The sequence below is a fragment of the Myodes glareolus genome, chromosome 4 (assembly GCF_982192425.1).
Source record: "Myodes glareolus chromosome 4, mMyoGla1.1, whole genome shotgun sequence".
Taxonomy (NCBI): Eukaryota; Metazoa; Chordata; class Mammalia; order Rodentia; family Cricetidae; genus Myodes; species Myodes glareolus.
The window spans coordinates 79,291,734-79,318,363 of record NC_142029.1 but is presented as its reverse complement, the minus strand read 5'-3'; the positions used below and the strand labels follow the sequence as shown (position 1 = coordinate 79,318,363).

The 26,630-nt window shown below is 46.3% G+C and overlaps 1 long non-coding RNA gene across 1 annotated transcript; it reads left to right on the top strand.

Annotated features, from left to right (window-relative positions):
- The first annotated feature begins 13,955 nt into the window (after positions 1 to 13,955).
- On the top strand, positions 13,956 to 25,620 carry LOC125389125 (uncharacterized). Its single transcript, XR_007228396.3, has 2 exons — positions 13,956 to 14,081; positions 25,468 to 25,620. It is a non-coding gene; the product is annotated as an uncharacterized LOC125389125 (long non-coding RNA).
- Positions 25,621 to 26,630: the final 1,010 nt, after the last annotated feature.

Sequence of the window (26,630 nt, the reverse complement as noted above, 5' to 3'; positions counted from 1 at the left end):
AGCAAGCATGGGTCCAACAAAGGTTAGACAAAGATAAGACAATTTGTCACACCTCCTAGCCCATGGTGCAGGGCAGAGATGAAATGAGGCTTTGGAACCAGAGTGCATTGGGACCTCTCACCTCAATGTCTTCTTTCCTTCCTTCCTTCTTGTTTTTGTTTCTTGGGGGTGGGGTGGGGTAGGGGACAAGGTCTCACTGTGTAGCCCAGGTTGACCTGGAACTTCTTATGCAGCCCAGGCTAGCCTTGCACACGAAGCATTTCTCTCGTCTCAGCCTCTCTCTGTTTTCCAATTCTACTGTGAAGAAGCATTCAGATTCAGCAAGACCCTCGCTGGTTGCATTTACAGACTAGAACATTCTGTGCTCAGATTTGGGGCCCTGGGACAGAATATTTAAGGCAGGCTTAAAAGTTGGACTTCCAAATTGGGAAAGTTGTAAATTTGAAGTGAGTTGTTATTGATTTTTGTCTCATACTGAGGAAGGATGGATGAGCTAGGGAAGAAAGTCTTCCTGTCTGAGCATCTAGCAGCAGCCTGTCAATCGAGCCGCCGTCCTTCCTCCATCATTTATTTCTAGCTCACAGAAGTGCTGAAGTTTTCTCTGCCCCAGAATGCTGGTCAGGAAAACAGCAGCAGCTATTTTAGCAGAAGCCTTTTCTGTCTGTGTCTACCTACACAAAAAGAGTGACCCAGGGCACTTTCTTTCTCCAGCCTTGCTGCGTCTTGTTCTTTCAGAGAATGGAAGGGGAGGCAGAGGTAACCAGGCAGGAGAGAGCCAGAGCTGCAGAGTCGGGGTGGGGGAAGAAAGCTGATGTAGCTGCTTCCTTCTCTGTCCCTTTCCAGATTGCCTCCTCAATTCTATTATTTTGGGAACCCCAATTACCCTAAGGAGGCCCCAGCTCCCTGTAGATTCTGCTTACTTCTCCCAGTCTATCACAAACTTGTTTGCTCTTTATCCAACAGTCTTAATTAAAGTCGACATCACCCACAACCCTTGGACCATCTCTCTCTTCCCAGGCTTGCATAATATTGCATGCAGAGCTAAAGTTAACACTATTCTTCATCTATCCATTCATCCTCTATCCATTCTCCATCCATCCATCCTCCATTCAACATCCATCCATCGATCCATCGATCCATCGATCCATCCATCTATCCAAACATCCTCCATCTATTTTCTAGTCATCATCTATCTATCCACAGGAGATCGTGTTGATTGATCCCTGGTGGCAGGGCAGCTCCATCCATAGGAAACAAATCCTTATTTGCCACTCTGAAGAAGTGCCAAGTGCAGTGATTTCCCAACTATGGCAAGAGCATCCCGGAGGGAAAAGACTAAGTAAGGAAAGCACAGTGGTGTTTACTGAGCGTCGGGGAGGTGTAGTGTGGATTGCCATCTGGAGGGAGAGTGTGTGGGAGAGGGACAGGCTGGGGAGGGACAGAAGAGGGAAAATTTGAGCTATTCCCTGAAGCCTAGTACTGATGTCACCAGATTTGAAGTTTAGAATTCTTTCTCCCACTGCCTCTGTCTCTCTGTCTCTGTCTCTGTCTCTCTGTCTCTGTCTCTGTCTCTCCCCTAGCAAGAACAATTTAGTGTGTAATTTACTTCAGGTTGGGGCTGGGATTGGTGCTTGATAGCGTGCCTTAAGGCAGGACGTGTCACATGGGACAATATAGCCCAGAGGCACATAGGACAAGATACCCCTCCCGTTTCACCTCGGTAGTTAGTCCCAGCCAAGTGAAGGACAGAGTAGGAGAGATCAAATCCTAGGACACGCGAATCCTGAAACTCAGTCCCAAAGGGTAAAGTGCTAATGTTGTATCCTTATGCTTGAAAAACCCCCAAAAAATGAACTTTAGAAGACAGTTGCCCAGAATTCTTAGCAGAAGAGGCGAGAGTAGACCTCCGGCTTTCTGTTGCCCCCCCCAGTCTCTGCCTGATTAGAGCCAGTTTCAAGGGTACAGAGCTCCCTCTGTGAACCATGAAGATAGTGACTTCCCCTAGTTCTCAAATGACCCCAAAGGCAGAGAGACTGTAAGCTACTCAGTCTTCAGAAGTCCAGAGCTGAGTAATGAGAGGAGAGGAAAATGTACCCAGCCGTGACATCCGATGGGATTTATTCTCATCATCTCAGGCTCCCTATTGTGGGGCACCCTCATTCAGCACCTGCACATCCAGCTATATTTTAGGATACAACTCTGAGGGCTTCAGGCTCTCAGAAATAATGGCGCCACTCTGTTACCGCATAGATGTGCCCTTTCCAAAGGTGCGAAACAGGAAGGTGACCTGCCGATTCAGAGGAAGGCAATAAAGCACACATTCAATTAGGATGACGTACATTTAATCACAATTGTTTAATGGTATTTGAGATTTCTTATTTAATCAGTAATGAGACTACCCGGCAATTAATGTTCACAGAATCACGCTGCCCTTACCAGCTCAGTGTTGATTTTAAACTAATCTTTCTGTTTTATATCCTCTCTCTATTTCTGCAGTTAATAAAGGTGCCATAATGAGTTGTATTAAAACATCAATTTCTTCTTTTTGTTGAACCTACAAGTTTATCAAGGGTTTTAATCAAGATACTGAGGTGATTCCTAGGAGCGTGGGTTTGGGGTATTAGGTATTGCTCAGATGGAGAAGGCACGTGGGAGATGCCTTGGCACGTGGCCCATCAGTTCCTACAGCTTTTTTTGGAGGGGTCTGAAGACAAGGGCCATTTCATGGGTTGTTGTTGAGGATGTACAGACCCTCAGTGCAGAATGAACCAAATTTGGCTTAGTGCTCCCCGCTGCTGCCTTGAAAGTATGAGCAACTGTTGAAGCAGGACCCCACCTCCTTCTCATCTGGTACTGTTCCTGAGAATTCCGCTTTTCCTGTGTGAGGATGGGTTAGGATGGACCTCGGCTGAGGAGAAGGTGGTGCTTGAGTGGCTTCGCTGTGTCCTCCCTGGAGCTCTGGGCTGAAGAAGGCTCTGCGTGTGTGGAGCTAGGGGCAGCTGGGGAGACCTGACCCTTGCTTTCCCACGTGATCTTTGTCCCTGAAGAGCCCTCGTTCTTGCAGGCCTAAAGTCCAAACTGTAGGGATGCCACATGAAAGAAGACACCGGTGAAAGGGGTAGTCAAAGAAATTCTCTTTGGGGAAGAGAAAAGGCTTCTCGTGGGGGCTGGAGAGACATCTCAGAGGTTAAGATCACCTGCTAATCTTGCAGGGGACTGGAGTTTACCCACAATGGTGTCTTACAACTGCTTGTAACTTCAGTTCCAGGGCATCTGGTACCCTCCTCTGTTCTCTGCATGCACCCCCGCGCACGCATACACACACACACATTCTTCCACAGTCTGTGTACACACATAAATAAAAATAAAAAACCTTAACAACAATATTAGTTTGCCAAATCTTTATTTAAAATCCTCTTTTGAAAAGTTCTAACAATATCTGACCTTTGTTTTATTTTATTATTGTTTTTAACTATAAAGAGGGAGGATTACTTTGGTTCATGCATTGGGAAGTCCAACACTGTGGGGCAACATCTGGGGAGGTTCTTGTTGGCTGAGTCCCAATACATTGCAAAGCAGGAGGCAGGAATTGTGATTGTGTGTGCATGTGTGTTGTTATTTCTTGCCCCCTTTCTCCCTCTCCCTTTCTCATAGTTTAAATGAGAAATATTCCCAAGAGGCTTATGGGTTTGAACACTTGGTCCCCAGTTGGTGGTGCCGTTTGAGGATTACATACATGGACTATTTGACAGGTATGTCCTGGTTGGAGGAAGTGCATCACTGGGGTGGGCTTCGAGGGTCTATAGCCTTGGTCCTTGTCTAGGGCTCTCTCTGATTGTGTCTGTGGTTGAAGATGTGGCCAATCTGCTTCCTGCTGCAGTCCACCTGTGGCCATGCCGGCATACCTCTATGGACTCTGAGGCCATCAGCCTAAACCCCTCCTTCCTTCCGTTGCTCTTGTTCAAGGTGTCTCATCACAGCAGCAGGAAAGTAGCTAAGACCCTCTCTCTTCTTTGAGGCCACTGGGACCTAACTATGGAGGTGTCAACTCAGGACAACATCACCTTATCTAATCAGCCCCTAAAGGCCACGCCTGTGAACACCGTTCTCAGACTCAGTTTCCATATCCATTGTAGAAGGCCGCAACCACACTCTCCACCATAGATGGCGCTGCACCGCCAGGTGAGCTAGAAAGCTCACACGTGTTGGTATTTTTCCACTACTCCCAAGGTATCACCTGGGACTGGGAGCAGTTGACCAATCCAAGAATGACACGTCCAAAGCAGGGTCTGTTTCCTATATAAGGGATGGGTTCCATCTTATCTGGGTCTCCGCCATGTGGCTTATGCTCTAGCTCCCAAGAGGCATAAAGCTTTTCTGCAGAAGGATCCTGTGTCCTGCGTGGTTCTTGCTGGCGAGACGGTAGCGCGGGACATCTGGTGCCATACCCGGGAAGAAGAAAAAGAAGAACTTTGCACCGCCGGAGACCCCTTGGACACAAGGAGGATTCAGAACTGCAGGCATGCATACTCAGAGAGGTACGCTCTAAAGTCCAGAGAGCATATCAGAAACTGAGCAGCAGTGGGAGGTTGTGCGCGCACCCAGATAAGTTAAAAAATGACCCTCCGGTAAAGAATGGGGGAGACAGAAAAGAAAATAAGTTAAAAAGGACCCCCCAGTGATTTTAAAAAAGTAAAAATGGGGGAGAAGGCTGATTTACAAGGTCAAAAGCTTTATGTTATGTTGTTCGTGTTGTTTTTCATGTACTGGACAGGAGAAAGATATTTGAATTTAGGAACTGCTAAAAAAGGTAGTTTAAATTTAAAACATGGGCTTAAGAATATGATGTTTTGGAAGAGAGGTTCTGTTTTCGCCTCCACGGAGGATGGGAGCCTAAGTACGTGCTTGAGATCCATGTGGTTTGAATCACCGAGACCTCCTGAAATGTTGTAGTGTTTACCCCTAAAATTCAGCGGCCCAATAACAGCAGGAAGCAGCCAAAGAGACTAAACGACGCCCAAACTCCCTAAAAGATTGTTTAAATGAGGTCCCTTCAAGCCTGCTTCTCTGAGTTCAGCTTTGCTCCATGCACCAGTTTGGGCACGGAGTGGGTGCAGCTGGGGCTGGAGGGCAGCTGGAGCGGAGCTTTGCTCTGTGGCTATGGTGGGAGGCATATTGCGCAGGCTCGGTTGGTGCCTGGCCTGGAGGATGTCACAGCAATGCCAAGAGTGAGAGCGGTGCCACAGGCAGCCGGGCCAGAGGGCTTACAATGTACCTGAAACTATGAGGGTCTCTGAGGCTAAAATGGCTCTGATTCCATTTGGCTATGCTAAACGATGCTGACTTCAGGCAGGGCTGGTCGTATTTATCATAATAAAAGCGCAATTAAGGTTTAAATGCAGTAAACAGGCAGTACCGTATTACATCTACATAATGCGACTTAAATTTTTAAGAACTGCTTAGCATTTTAAGAACTGCTTAGCATTTTCAGGATTTTCAAAATCCTGAAAGATTGCTGTGTATACGCTTGGTTTGTCTGGTGTTTCAGGATCCGCAGGGAGATGGATGCGAAGGGCCCTTGGATTTTGGGGTGATTGGGTCGTTGGCTGGATCTGTGAGAGTTTACAGCCGCTTTTGCTGTGGCACAGGTGTTGAGAGTTGGCTAGTAGGGAAGCGGCCCTGGTCGCCGCCTCTCCCATCGGCCCCTTGAGCCGCAGCGGCTCTGGTGCGGACCTTGAGATGTTGCCGCCTGTGCCCCCTCGGTCTGGGTGTCGGCTCCCGCCACACTCCGCCACCATCACAGCCTCAGAGAACTAGGCTAGCCCCGCGGGGAAGGCAGGGGCGCCTGGGGGTGGAGCCGCCACTTCCTGGCCTGGGACACGGGGATCCGCGCAGCAAGCAGGCCCAGGGCCGCACACAGCCCTTGGATGGCGGGCAAGCTCTGGAGCCCGAGGCCACCGTACCGGCAAGGAATACAGGAGCCAATAAATCTTAAACCTAATATCAACAAACAGGGCCTGGGTTTTTCCTAGGCGCCACTGGGACAGCACGGCCTATATCATAAAAAACAAAGACCCTCAATCAGTTATCGACCACAGTGGCTACAGCCCTAGATCAACAGGCTACCATAGATACATCTATTAGAGGTGAAATAATGGTTCTTAATTAAATAATTGACCTAGTACAAGAACAGGTGGATATCTTATGACAGCTTGCCCAATTGGACTGTAAATGGAAAACTCCAGCCTTATGTGTGACCAATGTACCATATGAAAACTTTATAAAAGTGGCTAACTTGTCCCGAGAATTGTCTTTGTATCTTGCAGGAGAATTTTGATGATTTGCTGTCCTCCTTGAGACGGTCCATCGTGACAATCAACTCCACGCGAGTGGACATAAGCCTGGCCAAAGGATTCCAGTCCTGGGTTGTGTCCTTCATCCCCTACTTCAAAGAATGGGTGGGGGTGGAAGTGTTTTGGAACAGTCCTATGCTATGGAATAGTGTTTCTCCTCTGGATGGTCTGCTGACTCTAATCCCAAAGCCATAGGGACAAAGTGGTTTTTGCACAGCGCTGGCTGCCCTAAAACAGGGAGCCTCTTTTGATATGTGGCTATCTATGTTAAAGCAGTAAGGTTTAAGCCAACCAGCTCCTGCACCCCTAGGACAATGGTCCATTGCACAGGGTGGAGTGCTTGGCTTAGCTAGCCCTGAAGGTTGTGGAGCTGAAAAGCATCGCACAGAGAATGGCCCTCTCTGAGAGATAAGTCGCTCTGCATAAGGGTTTCCTGCAGTATAGTTCCCTTTCCCAGAAAAATGGCAGAGGGCAGGCCGGATAGGTTCCAGGTGTCATGAGCCTAGGGACAGATTCCGTGTAAGCCCATTTTAATGTTTTCATTTTGGGAAGTGCGACCTCTATCTTTACCTTCCTAGGGAGTTGCCTTTCTGCAAAGAAGTAAAATTAGGGGGAGATGTAGAAGGCCGCAACCACACTCTCCACCATAGATGGCGCTGCACTGCCAGGTGAGCTAGAAAGCTCACACGTGTTGGTATTTTTCCACTACTCCCAAGGTATCACCTGGGACTGGGAGCAGTTGACCAATCCAAGAATGACACGTCCAAAGCAGGGTCTGTTTCCTATATAAGGGATGGGTTCCATCTTATCTGGGTCTCCGCCATGTGGCTTATGCTCTAGCTCCCAAGAGACATAAAGCTTTTCTGCAGAAGGATCCTGTGTCCTGCGTGGTTCTTGCTGGCGAGACGGTAGCGCGGGACAATCCATAACAGTGTGGATTAAAGTTTAACAAATGACACCCGAGGGACACACAGTAGCAAAGGAGAATTACCAATGGTTGCCTAAGTATTCTGCCTATGCCATTGATCTCCTGGTGCCATCTATTCCCTTGTCCCTGGGTGACAGGTGTGCCCAGATGGTAGCCCAAGCTACGTTGCATAGGTATTCTCAACCCTATGAACTACATGATTAATTCCAACTTGAAAACTGAGGCAAGAGAAGCTAAGTCTGTTTGCCAAAGATCCCGGGAGGGCTAGCCTTCCGTGCACACATGTATAGAGATGGGCTTCAGAGAAGGGCAGATCTTGCTGTTATGCCTGCGGTGTCTTAGACAAATCACTTACACTCTCTCAGTGTTCCAGTGTGCTCACTTGCAGAGTGAGAAAAATAGAACCGGAGGAGAGTGGGTTTGAAAGTAAAGAATGCATGTATAGCATCTGGCCTGGCGCCCGTCACTGGAACCAGCTAAGTGGAAGGTTGTTTCTCTGTTCTCTTAAAAATGTCCATCTAAGTACATGAGCTGGCCTTGAACTCTTACATCTATCTCTCAGGTACTGGATGGAATCACAGGCAGGAGCCTCTACATCCAGTCAAGGAAGTCTTTTTTGATTGTCCTGCACACATTTATTCATCACGGGGAAAGCAAGGTTCAGTGACTCTATTGCTGCCCAGTAGAGTGGCTTAAAACTAGTGACTTGAAGGAACACGGGGTGTTACGTCACCATTTTGAGGTCAGGGATCTAGATGTGGCTTCACTGGATTTCCGACTCAGGTTCTTTAATAAGATCACAGTCAAAGTGGTCCTTGGGGGTCATGGTCATCTCAAGTTCCAGCTGGGCCCAGCCCACTTCCAAGTTCATCCATGTGGTCATCGGAAGGATTTGCTGCACGGAGGGCTGGAGATCATCTGTGGTTTCTCGCTTTGGTGACCTTCATTAGGTTAAGTACAGATGCGGGGAGAGGAAAGAAGAGAGGAAGGAAGAGCGAGCGTTGTTTTGGCCGTCGTCTGTTCCTTATACACGTAGCCACCAGGTCCAGCCTACGCTCATGGAGAGGAAACCGCACAAGCGGACAGATGCCAGGAGGCAAGGGTTAAGACACATCCTAGGTATCTACTGTAGGCTCCATAAGCTCCCACCATCTCTCCAAGCCCAGGAGGGGTGTGACACTCGTAGCTCTATAGAAGCAGAGAAATACAATCCTGCCCCATGCCTGGAAGGTGAACTGGGATATGTGTGGACAGCTCTGATGATACACGTGTTCCCATGGCATAGTGGCGTGCCTAACTAATGAGAGGGTCTGTGGAGAGTTTTCATCAAGCCAAGGTTAATCAATCAAGTTGGGGTTTAAGAGCTTAACCGACTTGAAGGAAATGGGCAACCATTGAATATTTTTGAGCAGGGGAGTAAGTTAACCAGTGATTCCTAAAATGATTGTTATTAACTGGCTTTTAAATTGAGAAGGAGAAATTCATCTGCAAGGTTAAAATTAAGGGTCCAGAGGGATATGTAAATAAAAAACAAGGTTCTTCACTTTCCCTGGGACCTTTCTCAGAATTAATTTTTTTCATCTCTTAGATATCTTGGGAATACTGAGGAACACACACACACACACACACACACACACACACACACACACACAAAAGAAGGAGAGGATGACACATGAGTGACTTTCTCTTGTACTCCTTGGACAGCTCAGGAATATTGAGTGTGTGTGTGTGTGTGTGTGTGTGTGTGTGTGTGTGTGTGTGCTATCTCTTTCCCCTCATTCTAAATTAATTATCTATGTCTTTAGCACACATTATTCTGTATCTTTTTTAACTTTCCAATATATTTTAGAGATAATTTCATAACATAGATAGAACTGTCTTATTGAAGGCTTTGAAAAGATTTAAGTTGGTGGCCCAGTGGAATAGAACGGATGCGGCAGAGGCAGCTAGACGAACTAAAAGCCCCTGAATAATTCTGATTATTTTTATTCATTTATTCACCAAACATTGATTTAGGTCTTTGCTGAGCCCTGGCTTATCATGTTACATAAGAAATGATCTCTGCTTTCAAAGAGCTCGAGGGAGCGAAAACACGGAAACACATAAATCCTGGTACAACGGGTTTGGGTGTTGTCGCTGGGGTGAGGTGACAAGTGTCTAGACTGGGATGTCTCCATGAGATAAAAAGCACAAAGTAGTGGAAATACTCTTTCTTTGGAAAGAGCATTAATGGGTGCAGTGTGATGAAGGGTCGCTTCGGGCCCTCTTGAAACATCTGTCATTTATTTTATATGCTCCTGCACACACTGACGGGGGTGTGTGTGCCTGATATACACTAGTGTCACCCCACAGACTGAGTGGCTTGTGATACTGATAGTTTCCTCATCATTTCTCAACCTTCGCCGATAGCATCCCCAACTCCCGCCTGGCTTTTGCACAAACAGTGAGCAAGTTCTTGATTATGCGGGAAGACGAGCCTCTGATTCATTTTTGATGCTCAGTGTTACGAGGCAAGCTCCCCGGCCATCTGTTCAGAGGAGGAACATGGCACATATTTTGATTATTTTATTTTTATCTTAATCAAGTGGCAACTTTCCGTCTTGATGCTTCTTAACCTGAGCAGTTGTGACGGGGAGGCGGTGTGCTGGAACCGACTGGCGAGGGAGGGGAGAAGGAGGTGCCACCTGGTGCCAGGCTGGACTCGGATGTGGGTAAAGGCTGCTCTGGGCAGCCCTTTCACTGCCTTCATTAGTTAAAGCATTACCAGCCCTCTGATGACCGCTGCAAGGCTTAGAGCGCCAGCCCCCTGGAACTTGTTACACACAAAGCAGTAGAGAAAAAAGGTGGTCAGGACCAGCTGGTTCCAGCTGAGGGCCCTGGGCAGTCCCAGCTGGAGGAGTGTGCATGGACAAAGTGGAAACCTGCAGCTTCCTGAAGTGGCAAAGAGAAATCAGCTGCAGCCCCCTAATTAGAAACAGCCCAAGTGCCTTAGTCTAGTGACTGACGTTAAGAGGTTTTGGTTTTTCCAGCCAGTGGCATGTGATGGAAATGTCCAATTATGTTTCTAGAGCTGGCTCTCAGGATGCAAGGGGTGAGCGAGATGGAGTAGTAAGAAGGAATCCAGCTATGTGTCTTATCTGATGCTTTCCTGGAGGCTGAGCCTAAAATAAGGGCTTGGGAGCAGTGGGTTTAATCTGTGGAAAGGACCTGGAAGAAAACCAGGCAGCATGCGGCTGGTAGCTAAAGTGGGCACAGGGCTCAGTCCTGCTGAGAACCTGCTGGGAGTTCCCAGTACCCCACTGGGGAGCTAGTGTGCTTGCTCCTTTCTTTCCCTATTTATTTTTATTCCTACTTTATGTCTGCTGATAGGTCACTCATCTGTATGCATGTGCTCTGTGTGCATGCAGTACCCATAGCATCCAGAAGAGGGCATCAGATCCCCCCGACAGTTGTTAGCTACTATGTGGTTGGAAATTAAACCCAGGGTCTCTGGAAGAACAGTCAATGAAATGCTCTTAGCTAATAAGACATCTCTCTAGACGGCACCACCTTCTATTTCTTGATTCTGATGGTTGAGGGTTGCTCTCTCCTGTTATAGAGTGGTTGAGTTCTTAGCTGCTAGAATTGAGGGGAAAAGGCCCAGTGGTAGATAATCAAGGCAAGGAGGGTGCTTCAAGTTGGCCATGCATGGGATCTCTCAGGGCTGTGGGTCAAGTCCTTGGTGGGTTGAGAAGTGGTCTAAGTTATAAACTGCACTGCTCCTGGAGCAAGGGAGAGGGAGGAGGGTTCTCTGGAGTCATCAGGAGTGACTTGGGGGTGAATTTGAGACAATGAGCACCAATCTCAATCCCTAAACATAAATGAATAAGAAAACCCCAATTTTGGATTTACTCATTAATCCCCAACATTGAGTCAGTGTTCTCATTGCCCTGTGTTGGTGGAGAATTTAATCTCAAGCATGTCTCTTGCTTTGTCCTCACTTTTTCCCTAACTCCATGCTTGCTTCTAGGCTTTGGGAAATCACTGAGAGTCTTTGGGCAGATAGGCATAGAAAACAAATCATATTGCTTGCACTATTTTTGGGGGGTTGATGGGAGAATTACTATGGTCAGCTAGTTAGAATGAACAAGCAGCATATTCTTTTCTCTTTTGCTGATTAATTTTGTTCACTTTGAAAGCCTCCCATGAGCCTCCATGTACAGAGAATGCCACAGTACAGGATGCGATGGCCCTTGTGATCTGCTGTTATCCAACTGCTACCAGTTGCTTGCCCCCACCCCTCCCCACCTAAGATCTCATTTCATAGCCATCTCCGAATGATCCAGTAGGCTCAGTGGTGTAGGTGTCATCATTCCCAATTCCCAGACGCTGGCAGAACCTGGAAGGAGTGGCTACACGGCCCTTGTTAGTTTCGCGATGAACTGCCCTATGGGCCTGCTTATTTTTTGATTACTTAGAAGATGCCTTTTGAAATTGAACTCAAGTTACCATTTTGTAGACTTGAGCTTTTGATGTATGAGTCTTATCATACATTCATGGAATTACACCAGCACAAGGAGGTTACAGGTCTGTCCTTTTCACCCCTACAAATTCTTTTCTGCTGCCCCATTTGTAGCCATACCTTCCCTCACCTGAGGCCCTTTGTAACTAGTAATGTTTTTCCAAAAACACAGTTTTGTCTTTTCAAGAATGAGATCTTGCATTTAAAAGACGGGAACAAAAGTCAACCCTAAAAATAGCTGTAGTTTTGTGCTTGCACACACAGCTCATCTTTTGATTAATTGACGCCAGGTTTCTATAGTGCTTGTCTTGTAGTAGGTCCCAAGGGGCTGCTCAACCTCCGGTCACTGTTTCCATCCCCAGACTGAACTCATGAAATCAGCAAGTGCCGCTACCCACTGAGTCATCTCACCTGTCCTTGGTTTTCTTTCTGACTTCACCTATTTTCCATACCTATTGGCAGACATATTGAGAAATGCGATCTCTAGTCCATACAGCTGTTTGCCTGGTCAAGGATTAGAGAATATACATAGTCCAAGGTGAGGGTGTGGAGGTCTATGCCACAGCCTGCTGAGGTGGCCCTGGAACTTTTAGCACGGAAGAGTCGCAAGAAGATCTGGATTCAAGCAAGAGGGAGAGGTCTGCTCTAGAAGCCACCCTTTCTGCCGAGGGTCTCATCCTCATTCTCCCCCCGGGGGTACAAAACTTCTGTTTGAAATTTAGACCCAGCTAACACAGCAGCTCTCTGTCTTTGTCCTTTCTAGGGATGGGGCTTTGCAATTACTTTTTAAAATGAAAGAGATGTAAAGAAAAGAAAATAAAGATAACCGGAGGTTGGGAAGATACCTCACATAGCCATGTGTTTTCTGCGTATAAATGATGACCCGAGTTCAATTCTCAGCACCCACATAAAAAGATGGACATGGTGGTACCCACCTGAAATCCCAGCACCAAGTAGGTGGAGACAGGTGAACCCCTGGGGTTTGCTGGCCACCTACTCAAACACCAAGAAGTGGGCGGGACTGAAAAACTCTGTGGCTCTTCCAAAGGATTTGAGTTCGGTTCCCAGCACTCAGGACTGCCTGTAATTACAGGTGAAGATGATCTGCTGTCTCTTCTGGTCTCTGAGGGTATCTGTGCACACACTGCACACACACACACACACACACACACACACACACACACATCTACATAAATAAGTAAATAGGAAATAAAAATAAAAGCAAATCTTATAAAACCAAGGTGATGGCACTCAAGGACACGGCACGAGGTTGTCGTTTGCCTTCACACACATGCACATACATGAACATGCATAGGAGTCCCCACCTCCCAAAGATGTCATTTGCTTAGAAACTTCTAGCTTTGATCTCAAGTCAACGGCTTTCTATCCCCCAAAAGCATAAATACACACAAAAAAATTATGCCTGCCTTTTTTTCTTTTCAACTGCGATCTGGTTTCTGTTCAGAAGGAAATAGCTTTGATTTTCCTGGAACAAAACTATTCCCAAAGTCTGTCCCACTGTGCTTAACCGTTTGGTCCTGGCTGTCAGCCGAGGGACAGGCTTTGCCAGCATTAGTTCTGGTGATTAATCGGTAGCTCTTCCTTGCTAGGCAGGGGATGACCTTGTCCCCATAGGGCAACTGGACTTCTGTCAAAAGCTAAATAGTACATCTTGGAGATTATTTTTGTCTTGGCTTCACCGATCTCATTCATCCTTTTGACACTCCACTTACATTCTGTTATGTGCACTACGCTAATTCTTTTAAGTGGACTTTGATTACTGAACATTTTAGGAATTGATATTCCTATGGAACAAGCACATCTTTAAAAAACTGATTGTTAAGTATAAAAACAACTTTATTGCAATGAACTCACCTATAGAAACATCATATAGCTAGATTAATAGAGCCACTCAAACAAACACCTGCCCAGTCCCAAACGCTATCCATCTTAATAAACTCGTGTACAGTTAGAATGGCCATTCTGAAGCCATGATGTTTCACTTGGGGGGTGTATCCCTTATTAATTACACGTTTATGCACTTACCCACCTCGAAAAAGAAAAAAAAATGATAGAGTTAAAACTCAAACAAACAAACAAAGAATCAGGACACCTGAGTTGTGAAAGAGGATATTCATTGTTTTTGTTGAATCTTTTTTGAAATGATTTTTACAGAGAACATTCCAGAAAGAGAAGATGGTGGTTCCTGGGCTGGTTGGACAGTTTATCCCACGTCACAGTACTTTGAAGCGTGGCCTTACTTTAGAGACTTGATGAAGAATGGTTCAACACACAGTGGGTGAGAAAGGGGTTCTGCTGAAGCTGGGTCCGGTCCCAGGGTGTCCTTGTGATGGGGCGGGGGAAGGATTAGTGATTAAATCCACAGCTGGGTCCATAGAAACAGCAGGTGGGCTGGCGTCCAAGCTCTACAGCTTCCTACCTCACATCTGACCCCTTGGCTTCTGACGCTTGTGTTGCCTGACAGGCTGTGCAGAAGCTGATGAATGGCTAAAAACCCAGTGCTTCAGAAACCAGCTCTGCTGAGAGCCAGTAACATTCAGCTCCCCTACTGAACTCCCCATTCCAATGCGGCTGCTTCCTTTCTCTGTTCATCCACTCCTGGCCTCCAACACGGTGTAGCCTGTCCTGACCTCAAACTCACACCACCATGCCTGACTGATTTGCCTTAAATAGAATCAAGTTCAACACTTTGTAAAGCAGGCTTGCTCTTGTGAACTCCAGCAGCAGGGGACATTACTTGGGGACCTTCTCTTGCTCACTGAGGATTTAGCTAACTCTTCTCCCCTCCCTCCCCTCCCCTTTCTCTTTTCCTTCCTCCCTCCCTCTCTCCTTCCCTCCCTCCGTCTCTCTCCATCCCTCCCATTCCCTCTTTCCTTCCTTTCCCACTAGGAATTAGACACAGGGCCTTGGGAATGTCAGGCAAGCATTCTACCATTGAGCTGCACCCTAGTCTCAATCTTTTATCCCTTTATTAGAAAAGTTGGGTCTTCAAAGCAATGCCTAAACTTGTTTATATTACAGCTGAATCACACACACACACACACACACACACACACACACACACACACACACACTCTTGACAATCCTCCTGTGTGTGTATCACCATATCCAGGTGCTAATAGCTATTTTAGAATGGTGTCAGGTAGGAAACTAGCACATACATATATTGTAGGTTTATGTGTATTCACACCCACATATGTATGCATTCTGATTTCAATTTTAAATTAAAATTTCAATGTGGAATTCTATATGAATACATTTGTTTCTCCAGAAGCAGAAAGGTAACAATGTAACAAGTCTGTGCAACCCCAGCTCACTGTATCTCTTCTATCATTCTCTTGTATTTTCTGGGCTGTTTTTATTATTATTATTATTATTATTATTATTATTATTATTATTATTATTATTATTATTATTATTTTAATAAGAGTCTTCTGTAGAAAAGACTGACCTTGACTTCTCTACATAGTCAAGGATGACCTTGAGCATCTCCTCCTGTCTCCACTTCCGGAGTGGTGGGATTGCAGGCATGGTGTACATGAAACAGGGATAGACGGATAGACCCCAGGGTGTTCCACGTGCTAGGCAAGCACTCTTAAAACTGTGCCACATCCCCAGGCCCCCTTCCAGGGTTGTTTTTAAAGAATTCCTCATATCTAAGGGATTCATGGGACTAAACCTCACAGGAAGTGCAGAGAGCCATGGCTGACTGGGAAGGGCTGCAGGGGGAGAGAGTGAGAGGCAGGGGGAGCTACTGGACTGTACAGTTGCCCTGGCAAGGGGAGGCTGTAGCCCACACTCTGTGCCTTCAGGTAGGAGCAGTTAAACTCTTTCTAGGGAGAGGGGACAGTTTAGAGGGGACAGAGGACTCATATCCACATCACCCCAGCAGACACCCACGTATTATCCACTTTCTATTTTATATCACTTTCTGGGCTCCTTGTGTGACACCTCTGGCAGCAGAGCATGTGCCTGGGCTGCTTGGGGAGCCTTCGAAGGGAACAAAGGCCAGCAAGGCTTCAGGTGACAGCCTGCAGGCCACCGCAGGTGAGGAGGGAGCAGCAGAAGTTGCCATTTGGCAGGACCGTGGGCTCCAGCCCTCCTGCCGGAGGGCCTGCAGCTGTCAAATAAAGATGTCACAGAGACAGAAGGCAAAGCCAAGCACGCCCTTTGATTTGCTAGTTTTGTGTTCCAAACTCTTTTCTACCGAAACCTGTGTAGCTTAAGAACAGCTCGCTAAAAAAATTTTTAGTGCCTGAAGCCGTGAGGGGAAGTTTGATGCATGAGTGGAGTGTGGGTAGGTGGGGGCGCAAGTCAAAGTTGGGCTGATCAGCCAGTAGTGATTGATACTGGAAGCTACTGCTAAGGCCATCCTGTGTGATGGGCTGTGTTTTAGATGTCTCTACAGGGTTAGTTGGCTATGTGAGAGCCGGTGTTCTGGGATTCCCCAGCACAGGTCAGATGGGGGATGGGATGTCTCATTCAGTGTTGAGTCTGCCTCAACGTCAGGGGTCCAAAGGGTTTCAGCAGGGCTTGCAGGCTGCACAGGTAGGTTCATCGCATCCTGGGCTCTGGGAGATTCTGCCACATGTCTGCTACTCACAGAATGTTAAGGACATTTGGCAGAGAATTAGCTGTTCACAGTCAGATCCGTGGTTGGCCACTCGGGCCTTGCTCATGTCCGGAAAACTATTCTTTAGCTAAGGAACCAGCGAAGACTCTTAAATGTGGCTTGAGCCAACTGAATCCATAGCTCATGTTCTTCAGCCTTTCTTAGAATTCAGTGGAATTAGGGGTGGGAGACGGGGAGTGGGCAAGGTAGATGAGGGACTTGTGTGTTGAGCAGGTCTATCTGCTGCAGGGCTTCTCAGGGTCCTTGTTGTATTAATATGCACTGTTAGCGTGCACCCAAAAAGACTGTGCTTGACTGTGTTCTGGGGGCACTTATTACTTTACAGGGACCTAAAGAAAAGTTAGAATTATGATCAAGTCCTGACTGGAGTTTTCTGTGAGGCTTGATCATCTCAGCCAGCAGTCTTGAGGTTGTTCTGGATGTAGAACTCAGGCATCTGGGCCATCTGCTCCTATCGGAGATTTCTCGGGGGGGGGGTCTTCCTTGATCAAACCTGATTTTTCTTAGCCTAGAATAAATCCACAGCCTCTCATTTCCTATGGAAACAAAAGCAAAACTTCTCCAAAGTAACATACCTTTTAAATTAAATTTTGAAGTCAAGGCATTTTTAAAATATGTATGTTGGATTAATCCAGCAGCGTTTATAATCGAATGTCTTTTAACAGCTATTGCTCCTTCCTCAGCAGTCATACAATTCAAAGACAACACCATAATACACTCTCTGTATCCATACTCTGTGTATTTTCCATCTTTATGTGACTTTATTTTAAACTCTATTTCTTTTATTTTTACTTTTAATGTTTGGCTTTTTGAGACAGGGTTTCTCTGTTTAACTTTGGCTGTCCTGGAACTTACTCTGTAGAACAGGCTGTCCTTGAACTCACAGAGATCCGCCTACCTCTGTCTTCCAAGTGTTGGGATTAAAGGTGTGTGCCACCACATCCAACTACTCTCTTTCTTTCTTTTTAATTTTAAGGACTTTATTCTGTTTCTTTTCTCTCCCAAGCCTACATATATTTTTAAATACACTGTAAATTGTTTAGAAGCTTTTTTTTAAATCTGAAACTATTTTTACTGTATCTCTCTTTTTCTGACCACATGAGTCTTTAATTTGCTAAGCGATAGGACTAGGATTAAAGCCGTGGCTTTGACAGCTAGATCCAGCCCATTCCTTAGCTTTCTGAGAATCCAGCCTAATAGTGGAGGTATTGGCTACAGCCATGTTTATTACCAAACTCTATGGAGTTTCAAGGTCCCTGCCACCACCAAGAAGTGTGCTATTGGTTACTTATAAACACCATTTAAGTGTTTGGTGGCAGGGCCTCTTAAAAGAGCTGCAAGATTTTTGCTTCTAAAACTGAGTCAGGAAGCCTCTCTTAAATGAGGTGCACTTCCCTTTAGCAAACAGAGCCCACTTGAGAAAATGTTACCAGGCAGCTGTGTTTAACTCTGTTCTTTTTGTGTCTAGAATTTCTTCCCAAGCTCTCAGGTTTTCTGTGGATGCAGTTGTCCACACATATTTTAAATAAATGCTGATTGGCCAGTAGCCAGGCAGGAAGTATAGGTAGGGCAACCAGGCAGGAAGTATAGGTGGGGCGAAGAGAATGGGAGAATTCTGGGAAGAGAAAAGAGTCAGTCTGCAGTTGTCATCCAGACACAGAGGAAACAAGATGTGATTGCCTTCCTGAAAAAGGTACCAAGCTACATGACTAACACAGCAAGAATAATGGACTAATATAAGATGTAAGGAAGAATTAATAAGAAGCCTGAGCTATTAGGTCAATCAGTTTACAATTAATGTAGACCTTTGTGTATTTGTTTGGGACTAAATGGCTGTGAGACCGGGCGGGATAGAAACCTCTGTCAACAATGTTTCTCCTGCTTGTTCAGCTAAGGAACAAGAGGTGAGTAAGTGCAGAGCCCTGCCCACACTGCTGCCACTATGCAGTATGTATGTATGCATGTATGTATGTATGTATGTATGCATGTATGCATGGGCTGCCATCTTGCTTTCTCCTCCATGACGGAATGTATCCCTTCAAGCTGTACACTCAAATTAACCCTTCTTTTTGTAAGTTGCTTCTTGTCAGGTCCTAGCAGCAAGATAAGTGAGTGACAGAGGGGCAGAGCTCACGTGCGGTCAGAATGACCCTCCATTGGGATGCCAGACACTGGGAAATCCTGCCCATTTCTGGGAAGAATTGTGATTTTTCTCAGATGCAGATGAGATGGAACCTTGAAGCCTCCAGAGAGCCTCACTTTTCAACGGCCTTTGGGGGAGCTACCTCACCTGCTCCAGGTCTCCAGATACTCATTTAGGGAAGGGAATTTTCTGCTTGGAAAAATGAGTCTGGTCTCACTGTGGCCATGGAGGGAGGCTGTTTGCTGTCAGTATGAGTTAATTCATTGTGACTTCTTTGCCATTTTTTTCTCTTCTCAGTATTTGTATGAATGAATCTCCTTATAGCATGTGTCCATGTGTGTCCGTGTATGTCTGTGTGTGTATGTGTGTCCATGTGTGTGTATGTGTTTGTGTGTGTGTGTGTGCATCTGTGTACATGTACAGGTGAATGCAGCAGTGAGCCTCAGGCTCACTCAGGCTACGCAGGCATTGCCTGCCTTGGGTTTTTTTTTTTTAAAATGTTGTGTGTATATGCACAATGTGTATGTGTTGGTGTGCCTGGCATAGCACACAAGTCTGTGGGGGTAGGTTCTATTTTTACATGGGTCTCTGGGATCAAAATCAAGTCTCTAGGCTTGTGCATCAAGCCTGAGCGTCCCTCATACCTGAGCATCCCCCATACATGATCACCTCTCATAACTGAGCATCCCTCATGCCTGTGCATCCCTCATTCCTGAGTACCCCTCCTTCCTAAGCATCCCTCACATCCCTCCAGCTCCATCTGCTTGGTTGCTTGTTTATTTGATACAGGGTCTTTTTCTAGGACCTGAGGTTGGTGAGTAGGTGAGGCTGGCTGCTAGAGAGGATAGCCTTGGTCTCTACCTCCCTGATGCTGGGATGACAAATGTACACTTCCAGGACAGGCTTTCTTATGTGGTTGCCCAGGATCAAATCAAGAGCCCCAGGCTTGTGTAGCAAGTCCTTTACTCATGGAAACATCTCAGTTCTTTTTTACTTTATAAAACATTCTGCTCTGGTGACTGCTGGGGTGATCTGCTGTGCTAGCCACCTTTTAACAGACCCAGGTTTTCTGTTCTTTGTTAATCTCCTCCCAGAATAGAAAAATAACAGAGATTTTATGAACAGAAGCAAATCAGTACATTGTAGCACAAATAATAAAAGCCCAGAGACCAATAGTGAAGTTCAACCCGAAGATCAGAAAAGCAAAGCAGCCAACCACTAGAGGGACCTTTTACCTCTATCAAATCTTCATATTGAATCCTCAGACTCCACACCTCACTGAGCTCCTGTCTCTTCCCCTTTATGTTCTTCTCTCCACCCAGCCATATCACTCCTGTCTCTACCTCCCCAGGACTGGGATTAAAAGTGTGTGACTTGCAGTCACTGGATTAAAGATGTGAGCTGCCACTACCTGGATCTGTTTCTGGATCAATCTTGTGTAGCCCATGGTAGTCTTGAACTCACGGAGACCTGTCTGCCTCTGTCTCCTGAGTCCTGGGATTAAAGGTGTGTGCCATCATTGCCTGGCCTGTATGACTGACCAGTGTGGCTGCTTTGCCCTCGTTGATCCTCAGACAAACTTTATTTATTAAAACACAAATAATATACCACTATAGTACATCTCTTACTTTATCATCCTTCCTGGAAAAGCACCTTCTAAGCCACAGAGAACACCTGGTAAAGAGGCAGCGGCAAACAGGAGGCAGCTTCCCATTGCTATAAGAAAATACCCGAGGCAATGAATTCATGAAGAGAAAAGGCTTATTTTGGCTCACAGTTTTGGAGGTACTAATTTGAGATGGATCCACCTCAGGGATTGTACCTGTGGGGAGGCATGACATCATGGCTGGAGCACATGGAAGAGTAAACATCTCATCCTGTAGCCAGGAAGCAAGAGACATACAGGAAGAGGCTGGAGTCCTACAATTCCCTTCTAGGGTATATTTTCAAAGACCCGAGGTCTTGCTATGTGGCTTCTCCTGGATACCTACGGTAACCCCTTGATAGCACCACCCTGGAAATTGAGCCTTTAACCGTGAACTTTGGGGGAGGCATTCAACATCTAGACTACAGCTCATGTCCCAGGTCGTGCAGTTGGCAGGGACATAAGGAGAATGGAAGCCAGTTGTGTCTGACTTGGAGGTTCACTTAATGCTCAGAGCTTACTGCTTCTTGGAACAGGAACATTTGACTCATCCTGCACTAAGGGGAGTCGCTGGGTAAACTGGAGGCAGGCCTAGCTGCTGTGTCATGCAAGAGGCATCACTGGACAAGTTTCTAGAAGCAGGCACTCACGCTGCCTGGGGCCAGGTTGGCACAGCTTGACGGCTGCTGGACTCTGGCAGGACACAGAGCTGATGCCCTCAAGGTCAATTCTTGCCACCTTGATCTGTGAATCTATGGCTCGAAAGCTGTCAAACAACCTCAAAGGAATAAGTAAAAGAGGGAACAAACTATTTATTCTTCCCCATCAAAGCCTTAGCCTGGAGTCTCTCTTCTACACTGCCTGTGAGAGAAGAGAAGTTTTCAAGAGCAGATTAACATTTCAAACTGCTTCGTGCAATTAGACCCAAACACCTGGCTTTGCAATAACGCTCGTTTTGGTGTGTGCTGAGAGGTCCTTGAAATTCCCGTGCTCGGTGGCTTACTCTAATGGCTGGCCACAAGCTGCTATGTTGGCATGTTGCACAATAATTTATTGCTCATCACCACTGGCCTTTGGCAGAAGTCCCGGCAGAAGCAGGTAGCTGGGTTAATGCTGACACCTTCTCCTCCTCCTGTCTCATGGGGCCTGGATCTTCTGTGATAAGTGGTTCAGGCTTATGGGAAGGATTTCTGGAGCTGAAGACCTCATTGGCTAGCAAAATAATCCTTTTGTGTCTCAGCCCAATTCATCAAAGGCAAAGGTGTGAGCAAGGGGCAGAGGGAGGGGCGTGACGGCTCGGAGCAGCACCATCTGTCAATCCGTATATTGCTTTGGGAAGCCCTGAGACACACATCATCGCTTGTGAATTTTATATCAATGTCATGGATTAAGTGCAAATCATTCAACAACAATACTGCAAAACAAGCAAAAAATCTAAGATCTAGCAGGAGGCTGTGGCAGACCTCCTCCGCTCCCTGACATAAGCTCTCTTCATCGTGTGAGTATTATTGGTGGCATGGGGAGCATTGCTTCATTCCTAGGATGCCAACAGAGGGATATCTTCCCGTTCTGGACCCAAGAACATGCCCTGCGATGACCAATCAGACACTTGGGAATTCAAATCACAAGCATGTTTTGACAATGAAAGCACAAATAAAGGGAGGCTTGGTTAGCCTTGTCCACGAGGCCACAGAGCAACCTGCAGGGGTTTGGCCCTGGAGCTGTGGGGACATCCTGATGGATGACTATGTGTCAGCCCAGGTGTGGTACCCATTCTCCAGTGTGTGCCTTTGGGTGCTTTCTAAGACCTAGGGAGTTTCGGAAGAACGTCATGAGTCCGAGATTCTTCAGGGTCATCCCATGGCCGGCATAGGTCACTGGTGCTTGTGGTTGTTAAATAAAATGCAACCCTGGGATTTATTTGAAGAATTAATGTAAGGATTTGGTTTGAGGATTGAAAGAGCCTACCGATACAGGGAGGGTACTTGGACACACAAGTGTCTCAGAAGTTAGGCAAAACGGCATTTCTTTTACAGAGGAGTGAACAAGACTAGATGGAGCTGGCTGTGTGCTGAGAGAGGATCAGGACAGTGGCTTAGACATGATCTGCCTAGAGGAATACTGTCTTTGAAGGGCTGTTTTTTGGCTCAGGTTGTGTATTGCTTAAGGTCAAGGGCCTGGGAAAAGGGGAGAAAAAGCTTCTTAATTCAAGTTTTTCTTTTTATGAGATGGTCTTGGGTAGTTCAAGCTGGCCCTGAATTTATTGGATAGCCAGGAATGACCTTGCATTTTGGATCCTCTTGTCTCTCCCTTCTGAATGGTGAGATCAGAGGTGCCTACCATCAGGGCTTGTTTCTGAGGTGCTGGGGGTTGAACCCAGGGTTTTGTGCATGCTGGGCAAGCATGCTATTGACTGAGCCACATCCCTAGATATAACTCAGGTTTACCTAACAAGTGTTTTGCTCCTATTGCAATTGAGCAGTCTGGGATGAAACAGTTTGGTGGCTCGTGTATGAAGCAGAGAACGGGACCTTGGGCGGTCTTCATCTGGTCTTGCTCTAGACAAAAGGGGAGCTCTCATGTATACCACACGGGGAAAGGGGGGCTCTTTGCAATATGCCATTTACCACAACATAAACTGTGATGTCAGTTCTCCCTGGTTAACGGCAGTCTGAAATATTAAAAGGGAAACAATAGAAAGAAACAATGCAATTTTAAATCATGTGGCATTTTGAGTGGTCTGAAGAAATTTTATGTTGTCTCATTCCATCTTACCTGATAGGAGACTTATTCTTTGTCCAATGTATTCATGGTATATGTACTGCCTACCAGTTAGTCAGTCAGCAGCATGTCATGGTATCACAGGGCTGTGCTCAAGTTATTATAGTGAGGGCCATTTCAGTATTACACTGATATTGTTTTAGCTTAGCATTTGTTGTTGCCTGTTTAATTATAAGTGGATAACACATATGTACACAAGCACGGCACATAGGGTTTGATATGATTTGCTATTTCAGACATCCCCTGGGAGTCTTGGAATATGTCCCCTGTGGACACAGGGGGATAATTGTACCTCAAACCCGGCATATTTTTAAGACGCCAGCACACTTATTTGATGTTGCAAGCGCTTCATATGTATTTGTGGAATTTTCCATGATAATTATATTACAGCAATCTCCAACAGAATATGGAAATGGAGATCAATTACAACTTCAATCTTCCAGGCTGAGATCTCACTATAATTCCTATGCAGTCATCAGCACTTACCCTGGTGAACAGGCCCGTGTCCTAATGCAAACAGACTGTTCGTGCAGCCATCAAGCCCTGCACGTACCGAGCATTGCAATCAGCTCTCACGCCTTTTCTGCTGAAACAACGGTTCTTTCAAAGGCGTGGAAAAGGGTGTAAATTCTAGACCTCTTTTGTTTTGATAGGCTTTCGGACACCTTGCCAAATAACCTCCTCAGACAAAAGCAAAAAGAGTTTTGTATAGCATGAAGATGGAATTCAAAACTGAGGTGTGTGTGTGTGTGTGTGTGTGTGTGTGTGCGTGCACATGTGGAAGCCAAAGTCAACCTCAGATCTCAATGTCAGGAGCTATCTTCCTTGTTTTTTAGACAAGTTCTCTCACTGGGGCTTGCTGATTGGGTTAGGCTGGTTGGCCAGGTAGCTCCAGGGATCCTCCTGCTTCAGCTCCTCTCCGGCCCTACCCAATGCTGAAGTTATTAGTGCATGTAGTATACCCATCCCTGGCCTTTGCTTTTTCATGAGTGTTGGGGATCATATTCAGGTCTCCACGCTTCTGCTTGCTGCACTGAACTGCTCAAGCTTTCTCCCTGGCCTTGAGGCTAGTTTCGATCTTGAGACCCCCACCGATCTGAGAGAGTTCTGCTCACACATGATAGTGATTATTTGAGAGGAGCATCAGATGAACCAAGGATGCAGCAAATGTAAGTCAAATGGACTCAGGGCTCTGTCTCCAGGTGCTGCTGGAGTTACCTCTGGGTTACCAGCTGGTGCCAGGATGCTTTTTTCTCCTGCTCTGCTCCCTCTAGGCTCTCTAGGGCTGACACTTGACCACCCTTCTTTATTCAGTCTTCTCTGTCCTCCATGGGAGGTGTTCTTCCATCCTCTCCCACACCCCAATGTTCTGAGCCCCTGATGGGTGTTGACTGAGGGAATCCTCTGTGGGGTTGTGTCTGTAGACCCAGGTTCTAGAGGTAGCAACTGTGGGTTTCGCTTCTGTCCTTCTGCTGGTTCACTGTGAAGCTCGGTGAAAGTTGTTGCAGCCTTTTGTGCCTTCATCTCCTGTGGAAGGGGGGTTGGTAATACCCCTTATTGGTTGTTGTGAGGATTGAATTAGAGAAACCATGGCTGGAGAGAGGGCTGTGCCAGCATGAGGATCTGAGTCTGAATCTCTAGCACCCATGTAAAACCCAAGCATGACCATGTGTGCCTGGATCATAAGCTGTGGGGAGGAGACAGGGGGATTCTGGGAGTTCACTGGCCAGTCATCCTAGACAAAGAGGCAAGCTTCAGGCTTTGTAAGAGATTCTGTCTCAAAGGAATGAGGTAGAGGGAGACAGAAGACACAAGCCGTCCTCTGGAATGCAGCTGTGCTCACTACGGTGCCACTGATTGTTGCCCTCCTCTGGCTTCTGCCTGCATGCACCACCCCATGGGCAAATGCACACATACACCACATCCCACAGCAAATAAGATAATCCACATCCCATATGTCACACACAGCAGGTACAGAGTGAATGCTATTTGCTAAGCTGATGGTGGTAGTGGTGGAGGTAAAGTCGATCTGTTGGATCCTTTTCTCCTTTTTGGCAGCACCATATGGTTACTTTCAAAGCTAATTGGGGCAGCTTTGTCATGTAATCCACTGCTTTGCACCAACTCACTCCTCCAACTTACCTGTGGAGGTAACACTTGGAATGGGTCAGAGTCTAGTAAATGTTGCTAATGTCTTTTAAAGCATATTTTATTATTTTAAAATTGTGTGTACTTATGTGCTTCCCTGTGTGAACCTGAGGGCAGGTGCCCAAGGAAGCGAAAGGCTTGGAGACCTCTTGGAGCTGGAGTTACAGGTGGATATAGGTCTGATGTGGGTGCTGGGAACCAAACTTGGATCCTTTGCAAGAACAGTGCATGCCCTTACCTACTGAGCCACCTCTCCAGTCCTGTGGTCATTAGTAATCATTAGAAATCTTCCTCAGTGTTTTTTTCTTCTTCAGGTGCCACCCTTCCATGGCTGATCTCCTTGACTTTCTACTCTCTGGAAGCGGCTCATTCTACTGTTTGGGGAAGGACTCTTTGTCTCAAGACACAGCAAAGTGTATGAAAAATACTCATCTTCAATATGAACAGCAAGTAGATTCCAAACTCAACTATACTCATTCCATTTGTGTGATTTTAAGAATACTTACCAACTCAAGATACTTAATCTTGCTTATCCTCAGCTTCCCCTTCTTCTTTTTAAATTTATTTTATGTGCATTGGCATCAGAGCTCCTGGAACTGGAGTTACAGACAGGTGTGAGCTGCCATGTGGGTGCTGGGAATTGAACCTGGGTCCTCTGGAAGAGCAGTCAGAGCTCTTAACCACTGAGACATCTCTCCGGCCCCTGATGTAGGATGTCCTTCTGTATATGTGTTGCTTTTATTGGTTGATGAATAAAGAGAGAGAAGGGAAAGAGTCAGAGAGATGCCATGTAGCTGCCAAAGGAGAAGGACGCTGGAACCTTACTGGTAGGCCACAGGGCCATAGCCTCATGGTGACACACAGATTAATAGAAGAGGGTTCATTTAAGATATAAGAGTTAACTAGAAATATGTTTGAGCCGTTGGCCAAACAGTGTTGCAATTAATATAGTTTCTGTGTGATTATTTGGGTCTGGGCAGCCAGGAATGAAAAGAGCAGTCTCTGTCTACAAAATGGTGCCAATGTGGGAAAACTACATCTACATAAAACCTGAGAAAACTTGGGAAGGAATTCTAGTCACAAAAGAACAGAGTTATGCATGACTTCTTGGTAGCAGCATTTTCTTGGGTGGGTTCTGTTTGCTAAGAGACGGCTTCTTGACTTAGCATTAGCAGAAAAAACTGCATGGTTTCTTTAAGAAATGGCTTCCTGGTTTTGACTGGCAGCATGAACTGCTCTGGCTCTTTTGGGAAGTTTGTCTATGGAGCGCTTAGGATTTGTAAGCAGAGTGTTACAAATTTTTTAATGGCAACATAGACCTACTGTGTCTCTGGAGCTGGGACTGTGAGCATGGCTCTCAGAGGCAGTGAACATACCTCCACCATGTTGGATAGGCATAGCCAACAGGCAGGGCTATGGAGTTTGTCCTAGACATGCCTGCTTAGCATTTTTTTAAAAGGCACTCCTGGTCAGAAAA